Genomic DNA, 9040 nt, shown 5'->3' with positions numbered 1-9040 from the left:
TTTATGAAACAAAATAAAGCAAATGTACCCAACAAATTGGTACTAAAAAATGGCTTGAACAATTAGTAAAAATCCCATTAACTATTACAATGCTTTTTTTTAATCATTAACTAATCTGATTGTGGTGTACAAACTCAAAGGTTTCAAGACAAATGTAATTTCACTAAGTCATTTGGTATTCTATGTCCATCACATGGAATTGTTTCAATTTTGTTCCTGTACACATATCCTAACCGGGAGGGAACAATAATTTGGAATTATTTTTTCCATTATGTGCCGTAATATTCAATGATGTCAAAAGATTCTGTCGGCTTAGAATCTTTTGCAGCCACTAACAAATCTAATATTCAATGCACACATTCTTCTACGAATCTCATATTTTAGTTACTTCAAATATGTACCAAATGTCGGTACCTTATACTTCAACTGTACATGCTTTTTGTAATGGTAACACATAGAACTTTTGACATACACATGTACTATATGGGCCTAAATAACATAAAGACAAGTAAAAAACAAGCATTTATACCCATTATTCACGAAGACAATATATACTATGCACTTTGAATAAATAATCAAGTTGTCACTTACCCAGTGGAGGATGTATCCAGCTCTATGGAGGCAAGGTAGCTCATTCATCTCAAAGTCAGTATTCAACTTCCATCAGCTACAAGACAATAAACTACTCAGATTCTCTTTCTAAACAAACTCATGGCACAAGATAAAAAAAAACAACAAATGAAAATTGCAGAACCAAAAGACCATACGTTTCCACCTATATGCTAGTAGAACGAAAAACTAAGATATGAGCCCAAATATAATGTAAAAGAACTAAAGCAAAAGCAAGAATATATACCCCATGTATATCAACTTATTTATCTCCAATTCAGCTGCCACCTGCAAAATCCAACCATCCAAAATCCCATCAAATGAGATTTTAAAAATCGTAGAAACTACAGGACATAACCTACAAAACCATATATTAACTTAGTTTCCCTTTCAAAACGAATTCATGGCACAAAATAAATGAAAAAAATAAAGGAAAATTTGCAAAGAACTAAAAGACCATACATTGCCACCTTTTAGTAGAACAAAAAACTAAAATATGAACCCAAATATAATACAAAAGCACTAAGCAAAAGAAAAAATCTATAACCATGTATGTGAACTTCTTTATCTCTAAGTCTGCTGCCACCTGCAAAACACAACCATGCACAATCCCATCAAATGAGATTTTACAAAGTAGAAAATACTATATGACATCATTAATGAAACGGAAATGATTTCAATCAAAAAACTCAAATTATAAGGTCCTTCACAAATAGTCATCCACGTCTTTGAAATCAAAATAAAAACAAAGAATTAATAAACATACCAAAACCCAACAAAAATATTAATCAAAACATCACAAATAACAAAGGTATATGCATCAAGGATATTTATATATCATGAGTTGATGTTGTTTAGTTATATATACAGAGTCAATATGCTTTTGTTTCCTACAAAAGAAGAATAATAAACCCCCAAATTTCACTCACCCATTCTTCATAATACACCCAATTCCTGCATCATTAGAATGTCATAATACACAAGAAGATATGAGAACTTCATGTGAATCTAACATCTCCTGAAATTAATCCGACAACAACTTTCAGTTTCTTTCCTTATTAGAGATCCTTTCATGCTGGAATCAAAACAATATGGTGCTTGAAAAATGGTTACTGAAACATATCTATTACACACCTGACGATCCCATGTGTGTCATAAGCCATCCGAGAATCAACTTCGTCTTCATCAAAAGAAGTACTAGGGACTAACTTAGCCAAATCAAACCCAACATTAAGCCTTCAAATACAGATCAATAACAATTTTCAGTTTTCATTCAAAAGGTAAATTAAGTCTATCAAAAACAATATAATTCAAAAATGAAAACTCATTCAATCAGATAGTCAAAACTGAACCACTGAAATCATTCACTCATACCATAGACTTTCATACTGAAATAATAAAGCTTAAACTTCTCATACTTCAGGTAAGAAAGTATTCACACCTATGTCCAACGCACAAAGAGAAATCCCCAAAAAATCAAAATGTGTAGAAAAGAAACAAAATTAAAAGCCCGAGATTTGAAAATTAAAGGGTTTCTTTTTCTCACCTTGTAAGGAACATCTTCATTCGTTTAACATGTTAAAAAATCTGCAAAAAAACAAAGTATAATTTGATATTAGAGATAAAAATTCATAGAATAACTATGGAATCATAATAGTGACAAGTACGAAACTGGAAAAATTAGGTTTATACCTTCTAATATTCCAGAGAGAAAATTAAGGTTTCTGATTGTAATGATAATAAACAAAAATAGGGTTTTCTGATTTGAAGAAAAGGGGATCTGGGTCTCTTGTGAATGAATTTTTGTTTCAAGTAGAAGTATAGCAGCAGCAACAACAAAAAAATATTTCGAGAGACAGATAAAAAGTGAAGATAGATAGATAGATGAAGGTTGTTTGATTTATCAATCTTAGATTTATCATATCTGATAGAAATCATGTCGATCTTTAGGTTCAAGAAGGTCGATTCGTTCTGGTATCTCATCAGAATAAAATAGTTTTTTCTTCTTCTGGTGGTTCCGAGAGAGAGAGAAAAGAAATGGTAGAGAGATGAAGAGATAAGGGTGATGGGAGAATGCCTTCTTAGAAAATTGAACCACATATAATACCGGTCAAAGAAAGGGTCCGCGAGTCAGGATAAAATGGTAATTAAATTTTTTATTAAACGACCAATATTAATGCTTTCCAAATTTTTATTAAATCTTGGACCGTCTTGACCTGTCCATGGTCAATTGACCGCCATTGAGGGTCGAGGATGTGGGTCAGAAAAACCTCATTTTCCACTAGTGAACATCCACTAATTCTTGGTTGATGTTATTACGAAAAAAAAATCTTTTTCAAATTTAGGTGATAATTTAAAGTTAGTTGATTTCTCGGTTAACAAGATTAAATATCTATTAGCGACCAAATTAATCATACTTATTCAGGAGTAAGTTTGTCATTAACGAAAATTAGTGGTTAATGGGTTTTTAAATTTAATCAAAATGACTCAATTTTATCTTTTAGTGACGAGCCTCAAATGAATGAGATAAACCTCAAACTAACTAGCTAACATAACAACTTTATTCTACATTGCTAATAGGGGTACCAGTTTACCGAGGAAGATATCAAATCTCATATAGCACAAAACATTCTTTGCATTTGTCATATATGAAATTTTGTACCCTCTCCAATAAACTAGTACCCTCTTTAGCGGTCATGGCTTTGTTATCGTTTAAACTTAAACACTAAAACATGTCATTCATGGTAGTTGTAGTAGGCATCGTGTTAGAAGATATAGTGTCGTTAGACAATCTTCTATGGTTTCTTACAATTTAATTTTAGATCATTTGTTTTTCATTACAGACACAGACTCAAACGTTGACAATTTAAACTACCTGAAATTAATGAATGGCACAGCAGGTTACCTACCCAAACACAAATTTTCACCTGGCAGTTGACACACATACACATACTACACATGATTTTGAAAAGCACACGTAAAGTTTATACAGATTAGCCTCAAGTTCAGGATACCAGTAGTTATCAAATACATCACCATGAGAATCAGAAGAAGTATAGTAAGCTTGCATCATTGAGTTATCACTAGGTGCATATCTATACCTACATTCATGAGCCATATGACCAGGTTTCTTACAAAGTTGACATTCAACATAGTTATTATATCTTGAATGAGGAAAGAAATTATCGGAATTGCTTGGATGACCAAATATGGCACCATTTCTTCCACCTCGAAAACCTCCCCTGAATCTACCACCATTTCTATTATCTCTAAATCCAAAGTTACTATTTCTTTCATAATTGGCAGGAGGAGAAGAATTGTACCAGGATTGATTACCATAATAGGATGTACCAGACTGATGTGGATAAGCATTGTAGGTATGAGTATTGGGAGGATAAGCATTGGACCCTGAATATTGGTGATCAAACTGATGTGAATTGGGAGAAGGTTTTTATGGTTGTGTCACATTAGCAGAAGCAGTGGTAAGATCAAGTTTGGATTCAGCAGTAACTTTAGCTTCTTCAGACAACAATAAGCCTAGAAGTTCTGAGGAAGTAATAAGGTTGTCATTCTTGAGTTGTTAAGTACATATGGAGGTTTTAAAGGAATTAAACTCAGAAGGCAAACCTTGAATATGAATTACTAAATCTTCATCAGAAACAACCCTATCAATTTGAGCTAATTGATGTGAAATTGAATGCGCCTTATTAAAATAGACTAACATCGAGTCAGAACTCTTCTTTTAGCCAATCAAAATTAGTTTTAAGCTGTAATAGACGAGATTTAGTAGTTGAATTGTAATTTTGTTCTAATCTATTCCAGATATCATGAGAAAAAGTGCAATCAATAACTCGAGAGTGAATTTCTTCTGTGCAAACAAAAAATAACCATGATAAAAGAGCAGAGTCTTGATTTACCCCATAATTGTATGCCGGATTAGAGACAAATTCATTCTCAGGATCAGTATCAATGAAATCAGGAGCACTTAGAATAACAGCACCAGCAGTGATGTTCGTCGAAGATACTTTATAGGACAATGAAAGGAACCGTCGACAAATCGAAGAAGATTGTAACTGCGTAGTAATGGAGCGATCTGAGATTTCCAGAGAGGGTAATTAGTTGCAGACAATTTTGATGGAGGTTTGGATGTTAATAGGATGTGTTTATCAGAATTCGCCATTGAAGATGAGTTTGGAAAAATTTAATTTGAAGATTAGGATGTTGAAACGGTATTTGATACCATGTTAGAAGATAGAGTGTCGTTAGACAATCTTCTCTGGTTTCTTACAATTTAATTTCAGATCATTTGTTTTTCATTACAGACACAGACTCAAATGTTGACAATTTAAACCACATGAAATTAATGACTGGCACAGCAGGTTACTTACCCAAACACAAACTGTTACCTGCAGCTGACACACACACTATACATGATTTTGAAAAGCACACGTACAATTCACACAGATTAGCATATGTTTTCCTAACACATCAAAACGTCATGGTGTAAACGATTTTTTATTTAGAAAAATAGCTTTTGATTCCTCTTTTTCACTGTCAGAAGTTAATACTTACGGTTGTTACCGGAACCTTCCAGTTTTAAGGTACCACTAGATTTTGTGCCCGTGCTAAGCATCGGGCAGATCCGGAAACCATCCACCGTCATTTTTTTTTTATTTTAACCATATTTTTGATTTGGTGTGATGGGCTTCTCCACGCTCCTTCATGCCTTTTAATTTGGGTATCGCTTGGCTTTGCCCCGTCCCGTCGCGATGCATTTTTGATTTGGTGTGGCGAGGCGACCACTTAGAATTTCTGATTTGGTACAATTTTTTCTTAATCTTTGTTCAATAAAGACAGAGTTCGGAAAGATGGTTAAAACATATAGATGCCTCGCCTCGTCGTGATCCATTTTTGGTTTGGTTTGGCTCGGCTTCGTCTCGCCCCGCCACTTACGATTTATAATTTGGTACATTTTTTTTAAATCTTTGTTTAATAAAGACCGAGTTCGAAAAGATGGTTAAAAGAAAAAGATGCCCTGCCCCGTCACCGTGCATTTTTTATTTGGTCTCGCTGGACTCCGTCCCGCCTCGTCGCGATACATTTTTGATTTGGTATGGTTCGGCTTCCCCACGCCCCGTCGTTTAGGATTTTTGATTTGGTATGACTCGCTTCCCCTCACGCCGTCCAGATGCAATTTTTATTCGGTTTGGCGGGGCGAAGGGCCTAGTTCCTTGCCCGTGCTTTGCACTCGCTTAAGTATATTATTTTGGGCTTACTAAGAAACTTATGTACGGGCGCTATGCTATAAACCACGGGTTGTTATGTGTACAGTAAAAATCACTGAAACTGAATATAGGTTGTAGTCTAACGCTCATAACTCAGATGGACCAAATAAAAAAGATAACGAACTAAATTCTGACATTAAGTTATACATCATTCGTGAATTACACAACCTTACACAACCTTGGGACAATTTAGCTTAATACTCGGAAGACCAATATTGTAAGCCCACAAACACATTACGCTTGTTTTGAGAAATTCAGTGATCAACTTAGAGCAACCCCAGTTTAGCTGCCATATGCATGTTACGTTTGCGGTAGTGAAAACCATTGGCTAAGCAAATATCACTGGAACAACACCTACAAAAAATAATGCAATGAAGGATTAAAGTTAGCACAACACAGCTAAATAGTTAAGTAAAAAAAGAACCTAATGTGTTTGTAGGGGTTACTGATTACCTTCTCATAGGTACTGCCAACGATAATGTAAACATGACAACATTATATGAAGCAATGGAAGGAGCAATTATGAATGGATCCATATTTCGAATATAACAAAGAGGGTTTTCACGGTCAAACTATTCACATACTTGTGTCTTTTTTTACATCGCTTCACAAACTTACAAATGATGCGCATTTAGAGTATCTATGCCATATGTTAGTCCAAATAGACTACTTCATTCATTTTAAGAATTCTCTCGGAAGCATATAGCAACCGATATTATTCGGATAGCATCAGTGGTAATGTTGGACGTGTGTGCGCCAATTACACTATGAATGGATTGATTCGTTACTCTTTGGCATAATAGTTTCAATTTGGTGTACCTACAATTACACTATGAATGAAGGATGTGAGCTTACAGTCTGACAGATTGCTAGAGGAAGAAACATAACGTTATAACCCTAACAACGGGAGCCTCAAAAAGCAGAAGGGGCACATAAAGATCGACGAATCTGCAAAGAAAAACAATGGATCCTACACTGCAGTTTCTTGGATGGCTTCCAATCTGAGTCAAAAGATGTAAGACACTTAACTTGGATCCATGCTGAAGCCCTATACACAGACACATTAGTGTTTTTCTCTAGCTTATAGTGCTACCCCTTGTTCTGTCCAGTCGCACTTAAATATCAACTGTTAAGCAAATTCACTACAATCTATTGTAAAACGAACCATCTGAATCTATGAATTATGAATACTCTTCAGTTATATCACATTTTAGTGAGCAGTGATTTAGTTATTATGTTCCTAGTTGACATGGAGAACAGACTTGTTACTATTCTTGTGCTCCAATAAAAGTAGTTTGATCTTAATCGTAGTATGTGTTCCAAAAGAATTGAAAGTGTTCCAACCTGTCATAACAACCTGAATTAGAAATACAACAACCTGCGCTCCATAAGATGCACACCAAGTTACCACTGAAGATGCTCTTATAGTGTATCTGTGGAAAAAAATACAGCAGTTTAATTTAGAAATTCTAGCAGGTTGCATATTTCTATTTCTACAAAAAATGAAGATGCTCTTATGTACTTGATCCAGTGGTAAGTATGTGTTTTCTTTATTGATTCAAAACTTTAAGTGCAGTGGAATAGATAAGCCACATAGCTTAGATCAGTTCAGCCAGTTTGGAGCGTATTTGCTGCAACAAATCAAGCAATATAATAGATAATAAGTCAGTAGATAACATGACACGGGTTCATGTTTTTTTTCTTGTCAACTTCAAGCTGTAAACAAATTCAGTTTCTAGTTTCAAAGAATCTTTCCATGAGATCAGAACATATGTCGAAAGTAAGAGATTTGTTGCTCTTTGAACTCATTTTGTTAAAGACATAAACTCTTGAAGCAAGTGCTAAGAAGTAAAAATAATTAGGTCTGCTCAACTCCCCTTATATAGTTATCAGGGTGTAGAAACTTTTCACTGACAGTTCAACTGTCAGGTGTATATTAAACTGACCTTAATGTCTTAAGCAGCTGGTGATAATGATCAAAATCATCCCACCAAAGAACATGTATTCAAGTAATTCTAAAATGCACCCTTTTCTTTGATTGGGGACCTAGAGTACTACATACAAAAATAAAAAACATAATCACATAAAATCACACCTACCATTTGTCTTGCAATAATGTAATTTCCATCGCCACCAGCCATCATGTCCTTAATCTCATCCTCCACTTTAAATGCAAGCTTCTAATGCAATCCGCAACAGTCATCACAGATAAACATCAAGTCTTACTGCAACGGCATTCCTTTTTGGCCCATATGTGCTTAAACTGTTCTTTCCTTATTGATTTCCCTGTTCAGTATCTTTTTGGCTTCTTTAGGGAGATTACTTGTAAAAGGCTTCTATTCCTTGTACATTCAATTTTTAGTTGTACATTCAACTTTTAGGTTAGTAAAACAAAAAATTGAAAACCCATGTGTATGGACCCAGTCACCTGTTTTGCTGGTGGAGATTCAAGCAAACCGGGTAAACAACGTGGTGGCCTCACAAAAGAAAGAGCTCGGTTCAGTGAACAAAAGGAGAAGCTAAACTGGTCATTCACTCAGGCCTTTGTACAAACAGATGGATAATAGTCATGGCAACCATTGTTAAAGAGATTAAGATCCAAGATAACTACAACTATTTAAGCCCTATTTAATCTATCAGTAAGAGAAATGTCAGTAAGGTTACATACCTTGAGCAAGCTTGTTTTTTGTGATTGTAATTTGCTTCCTGAATCAAAAAAAAAAAAAAAAAAAAAAAGAAAAAAACATGTCAATTCCCCTGTAAAAAAATCACGGTAGAGTTTAGAGGGGTTTCCATAATCACCTCCAAAAACAGCAAATCAACTTCATCCTCTCCAATCGAAACCCCAACTTTCTTCAATTGAAGAAAAACCCAAGAGAAAGAGAACACAGAGAGGAAGAGGTGCGGCAGAGACCAAAGAAGATAATTTCATACTTCGTGCGAAATCAGTAAGAATTTTCTTTCCTGAGATGACAGTGTTAGTTTTCACGTAAGTATTGTCTACCTACCTAACGTCCAGTTAAGTTTTTGGTGTAAACCAAGTATAAGTTATTAGTTAGGTGTAAATTCACACATAAATGTCGTATACCCACGTTTCCGCTAACGATGTTACAAACGACAGTTAAATGTAGGGTGTAAGCAGAGTG

The 9040-nt window shown here is 34.7% G+C and overlaps 1 long non-coding RNA gene across 4 annotated transcripts; it reads right to left on the bottom strand.

The window, feature by feature from the left end:
- Window positions 1-6001: 6001 nt before the first annotated feature.
- Window positions 6002-8832, bottom strand: LOC113305504. Of its 4 annotated transcripts, XR_003338508.1 has the most exons (4): window positions 8697-8832; window positions 7994-8600; window positions 7417-7525; window positions 6002-7327 (listed from the first exon to the last, which is right to left on the bottom strand). It is a non-coding gene; the product is annotated as an uncharacterized LOC113305504 (long non-coding RNA). The 4 variants fall into 4 exon arrangements; XR_003338507.1 differs by having other exon boundaries at window positions 7417-8600; XR_003338506.1 differs by having other exon boundaries at window positions 6002-7525.
- Window positions 8833-9040: the final 208 nt, after the last annotated feature.

Source organism: Papaver somniferum, chromosome 1 (genome assembly GCF_003573695.1).
Source record: "Papaver somniferum cultivar HN1 chromosome 1, ASM357369v1, whole genome shotgun sequence".
NCBI lineage: Eukaryota > Viridiplantae > Streptophyta > Magnoliopsida > Ranunculales > Papaveraceae > Papaver > Papaver somniferum.
Note: the sequence above shows the minus strand (reverse complement) of the source record. Positions and strands in the feature narration are given on the sequence as shown.